We start from the raw sequence: 6,000 nt of genomic DNA on the forward strand, positions 1-6,000 counted from the left end.
CCAATCAAGAGTAAACAATACTGAAAGAAGCCAGGGTAGGGTTGCCAACTAGGGACTCTTAGAGAGGACATGCAGCTATTTTGGGGACCCAATGACTTTTTTTGCATTGGGAAGAACAGAGACTATTTGGGGGACCAAACACCTTTTTCTTTTTTCTTTTTGCATGTGTTACCCCTGCTAACTTGGCAAAGAGGCAACTTTTTAATGTGGTGATTCTCTTTATTTAGCAAGGGGAGAGTAACTGGTCCTATCCACTCCCAGAACAGCACCTCCAGTGACTGCTGCTGGTGTCTACCTCATGTTTCTTTTTAGATTGTGAGCCCTTTGGGGACAGGGGTCCATCTTATTTATTTATTCTTTCTCTGTGTAAACCGCCCTGAGCCATTTTTGGAAGGGAGGTATAGAAATTGAATTAATGATGATGATGATGATGATGTGTGGTGGTGTCTAAAGTTCTGAGGAGTGGGATATAAATGTAAAATAAATAAATAAATCAGTTAAAAAACCTATGTAGATGGACCAGTGGTCTGACTCAGTATAAGGCAGCTAGGTAGGGTCTGTCCACAAGTAGATTTAGCAGTTCTTATTGTAGGCTGCATAAAAGATGCTGTGAAACCACCAAGTGATGGAAAATCCTTTTTCATTAAATGTCAATGAAATCCTTTTTCATCGAATGTCAGATGCAAGGCAAGATTTATATGTTGATGACAATATTTGCAGCCGTAGCAAAGACCACCATATAGGAACAAAGCATATAGGTGTTTTTCAGTTCACATGCATTATAACGGAGGTGACCAACCTGAGGCTCTCCAACTCTTGCTGAACTACAACCCCTATCAGCCCCAGGGGCTAGGGATAATGGGAGTTGTAGTTCAACAACAGCTGGAGAGCCTCAGGTTGGCCAGATCCCTGCATTATAAGGTTATTGATTGTTTGGTGCTTTGGGGATTCCTGGAGTGATGAAAGATTTTTGTGTGTGTATGAATTATATGATTATATACCTGGAGAGAATTTATCTATGTGGTCGCTAAGAGTCGACACCGACTTGAAGGCAGTTAATCAATCCATCCATCAATCAATAATTATATAATCAATTTAACAGTATACACACCACCCCTTTTCAAGAGGAACAGGGCAATCAACATGATCTAGAGCAGGGAATCTCAGCGTTGGGTCCACAGATATTATTGGACTTCAACTCCCATAATCCCCAGTCCCAGTGGCCTTTGATTGAGGATTATGGGAGTTGAAGTCCAATAACATCTGGGGATCCAGTGCTGCATATCCCTGATCTAGAGCAGGGCTCTTAACATGGGGTTGGTCCTGGTGGTCTGCGGAAAATCTTTGCAGCTGCACTGCATTTAATTTGCTTCCTCATGATCCAGAACAAAGTTATTGAAAATAACAATCCTGTGCACTTCCGCCCCACTTTCATTTTTTACTGGAACCTTAGGGGAATAAATTACATAAATTGGGTGGTGGGTTTTCATGGGTAATAATAAACTGGGGGGCTAGGCGCAATATAAAGATTACGAACCTAATCTACAGCTTGTATAAACTTCCCTATGAGAAAAGGCGTTTGAAACTTTTCAGTTTAGAAACAGGACAAGGAATGGGGAGGCACCATGGAAGTTTATAAAACTCAGAGCAGCGTGAAACGGGGAGAGTAAGTACTTTCCTTTCTCTCGCAATACCGGAAGTTGGGGACAGTCAATGAAACAGAGTGACACTAGATTCAGGATGCAGAAACCCAACGACTTCTTTGCACAATTTAGGAAGAACTTGTGAAATCGCTGCCACAGGTTGTAATGGCCAGTGGATCAGATGACTTTTATATTTTAAAAAAGCAGATTGGACAAATTCATGGATGAGAAATGGCTTTCAAGGGGACTTAGACAAATTCATGAAGGACGGGTCTGTCATACCTGCCAACATGTCACTATTTTCCCATTTACCTGAATGGGGAAATAGGGGCATGTTGGCAGGTATGCTATCTGTGGCTACTAGTTTTGAGGGCTATAGGGGTATGTATGAACCCAAAATCACTGTTCTGCTCAATTTTGAATCGAATTTGAGCCGAACTGCATGCTGCCGTACCGGTTCGGTTGAACTGACTGGCTGGTCTGGTCCATTTGACTGAACCGGTTCGGCAGTTCAGATGGCTAATACTTGTAAAGGATAATCTGGTCAGGGGTGGGGATTGGGTGTCCTAGGAATGCTAAGGGGTGGCTGGGTGGGGTCAGTGAGAGGTAGCAAGGTTCTTATCCAGCTGGTGCGGCTGCCGATATGGCTGCTCACCACCCCTGGCATGGTCCCAAGCGTGTGCGATGCCTTCTTAGGAAGCTGCCCATCGCAGCGGTGTAGTTCCAGCCTCTGCGGATGCACGGAGGCCATTTGCATGTCATTCGCGGATGCGCAGATGCCATTTGCATGGCCACAAAGAAGGGAACGTCGGGGTGGGGGGTGGGAATGGGGACGGGATGCCAGCAGCCATGATGGTTGAGGAAGAACCTTACAACCTCTTGGGCTGCCCCTGCCCGGCCAGCTATTTGCTGCCGAACCAGTTCGTCCAAACTGCATTGGGTTCGGTTCGACTGCACTCCCAATTCGGTTTGCGGCCGAACCGGCGAACCAGCCTGGTATGAGGCGAACTAGTTCGGCAGCAGACGGTTCATGCGCACCCCTAATCGGCTACCTTCAGGCTCAGAGCAGTGGCAGGATGCCTCTGAATACCAGTTTTAGGGGAGCAACAGTAGGAAAGAGAGGGCATGCCTTAATCTCTGGTCTGTGGGCTTCCCAGAGGCATCTGGTGAGCCACTGCTTGAAACGGGATGCTGGACTAGATGGGCTTCCTCCGTCTTGATTCATCAGGGCTGACCTTATGAAAACAGTCCCACTCAACATGTATCTTTCAGTCATCATATCTAAATTGAACACCAACCTCCAGTTTCAGAGGCAGAATACCCCCTCTGGATATCATTTGCTGGAAAACAACATGGAATGTGATTTCCTTTATGTGCTGCATGTGAGCTTCCTGGGAATATATGACTGGCCACTGTTGGAAGCTGGGTGTTGGACGACATCAGGAGTTTGGCCATCGGGGGAGGATTAAAGTTGTAGTCCAACAACATCTGGATACCCAAGATTGGGAACCCTTGGACTAGATAGGCTTTCTGTCTAATCCAGCAGGACTCTTCTGAAACTTTAGTCATGGTAGTTAAATGGAACCTCCATGTACAGAGGCAGTCTACCTCTGGATACCAGATTCATTTTTTAATATGCACATCATAGGCCAGATTGCAAGAGCAACTGGGAGTTGGACTAGATGACCTCAAAGGGTATTTCCAACTCTGAAATTCAATTATTCTATGCTTTTTTAAATTTTGTGTGGCCCCATTTGTGAGCCAAACTCCCCCTGCATCTGAGACACAGGGGCGTGACTTAACTACGTGCCCTACATCTGATGCAGGGGGTGGGGTTAGGGGGCCGTGGCAGCAGGCTGAACCCGGGCTGATGCTGCTCTCCCTCCACCCCGGGTGTGGCCAGTACCAGGGACAGGATCACTCAGTCCCGCTGTGGATTCCAGAGTCATCTCCCCAGTCAGCAGTTCATTGAATCACTGTCAGGGAGCAATCACTGCCTCCTCGCAAGGCACAGAAAGCAGCTCACTGCCATCAATTCAACAAACTTCCTCCAAGGAGCTCATACATGGTTATTTTTATCCTCACAACAACCCTGTGAGGTAGGTTAGGCTGAGACTCGCATGACTCGCCCAGACTCACCCAATGAGGTTCATGGTTGAATGGGGATTCAAACCCAGGTCTTCCCGGTCCTAGTCTAATACTCTATAACCACTACGCTATGCTGGCGCAGGGGTGTGTGGCTGGGGCGCGCCCACCCACAAGAACAAAGTTAGTTGCTGGTGCAACCTTGTCCCACCCCCCCCCCCGACTGCCAGCGAGCTCCCTCCAGCCCTGCTCCCTTTGTGTTTTTTTAAAAGAGCGCTGGAAACTTCGGCCTGGTCTTTTAAAACGGGCGTCTCCCACAGCTATACTGTGAGTGCTTTCAATCTGCTGTGTTTTGTCATACAGAGGATATATTAGCTCACAGACCGTGCACGGCAATGCAGGCAGTTGGAGCACTGCCCACACTGCTGCTGTGTGTGTAACCACCACTGAGAGTTGCACCACAGGGCCACTTCACTCTGACAGAGAGCTGTGCAAAGGCATTTGTGCAGCAGGACATTATTTCCAGCGGCGTCCCGTTGCATAACTGTGTTTGTGCAACTTTCCAACAGAGTGGAACTGCCCTGTTGTGCAACTCTGTTGGCGGTGGTTACACACACACACACAGCATTAGCACGGGGCGGTGCTGTAGTTTATGGCAGCATGTGATTTGATTTGCTAGCTGCCTCAGGGTGACATGTAGCAGGAAAGCAGGAAAGGCAGGCTATGACTCTGCCTGCTAGAGTGGTTTCCACCATAAGGGAGGAGAGCTAGTCTTGTGGTATCAAGGACAGATTGTCCCCTTTGCCAAGCAGGGTCCACCCTGGTTTGCATTTGAATGGGAGACTAGATGTGTGAGCACTGTAAGATATTCTCCTTAGGGGGTGGGGCCGCTCTACGTGCACCTACAAACTTGCATGCAGAAGGTTCCAAGTTCCCTCCCTGGCTTCTCCAAGATAGGGCTGGGAGAGATTCCTGCCTGCTACCTTGGAGAAGCCACTGCCAGTCTGTGTAGACAATACCGAGCTAGATGGACCAATGGTCTGACTCGGTATAAGGCAGCTTCCTATGTTCCTAAGACCTGGGGAGCAGTGGCAGCTCCCGTCAGCCCCAAGTATGGCTCCCTGACTAATTGCTTGAGCTGGATACTCTGCACTGTCCCCCTGGCACTGTGTTGTGGGCGGCTCCTTTAAGGAAAACAGAGCCCTCTTTAGCCCCTGTACCCTCTTGGAAGGAATGCATGGAGTGCTGAGAAATGAGGAGAGCTGGTCTGGTGGTAGCAAGCATGACTTGTCCCCTTAGCTAAGCAGGGTCTGCCCTGGTTGCATCTGAATGGGAGACTTGATGTGTGAGCACTGTAAGATATTCCCCTCAGGGGATGGAGTCATTCTGGGAAGAGGATTTAGGTTCCAAGTTCCCTCCCTGGCATCTCCAAGATAGGATAAGATTTATTTATTTTTAATAAGACAAGTTTGTTTTTTTAATTGAACCAACAAACTCCAAAGCATACAGTACGTTGATAGGGCTGAGAGAGATTCCTGCCTGCAACCTTGGAGAAGCTGCTGCCAGTCTGTGAAGACAACACTGCGCTAGAGGTCTGACCCAGTATATGGCAGCTCCCTATGTTTCTATGTTCTTATGTAGCCTTCCCAGTGTTTTCCCCACAGCTCTCCTAAGAGAGGGCTCCGTCTCCCTTAAAGGGCCCTTGCAGCACTGAGAAAAGCAGAGTACTGTGCAGAGATCATCAGCACAGTGGGAAATGGCTCGCAGATTGGAGGTTTTTCGCCAAAGTGGCCCCCGCTGGAAAAATAGCAAAGATCACTGCTCAAACAAACAAACACACAAAGCCAAGGAAAAGCACAATGTTTAAATTTTAAACAAACTGTGCTGTCTCAAGACAAGTTTTCTTCTCAATTTGCTCAGGGTTAATCTATATCTAAAGAAAGATAGCTTTCTTTCTCAGGAGTAATTTATTCAAACATACTGGAGCATATTCTATAAGTCCAGGGCATAGCAGGTACTACTCCAACGCAAGAGGATTTTTTTTATCCTGGACATAAATTGGGCTAGGTTCCAATATGGACGGAGGGGGAAACCCGAATTGTGTGTGAAGTGCTCTCTGAAATATCTCATGGACTTTGGGGTAAATCTGCCCGATATGTGAACCCACACCCACCCTCCCAAAGTAAGGTCGTGGTAGTCGCCATCTGAAAAAGCTCATGGGGAACCCTAGGGTACCTTGGAGTATTATGAGGTTAGTAATGTAGAATGGACC

Source organism: Hemicordylus capensis, chromosome 2 (assembly GCF_027244095.1).
Source record: "Hemicordylus capensis ecotype Gifberg chromosome 2, rHemCap1.1.pri, whole genome shotgun sequence".
Classification (NCBI taxonomy): domain Eukaryota; kingdom Metazoa; phylum Chordata; class Lepidosauria; order Squamata; family Cordylidae; genus Hemicordylus; species Hemicordylus capensis.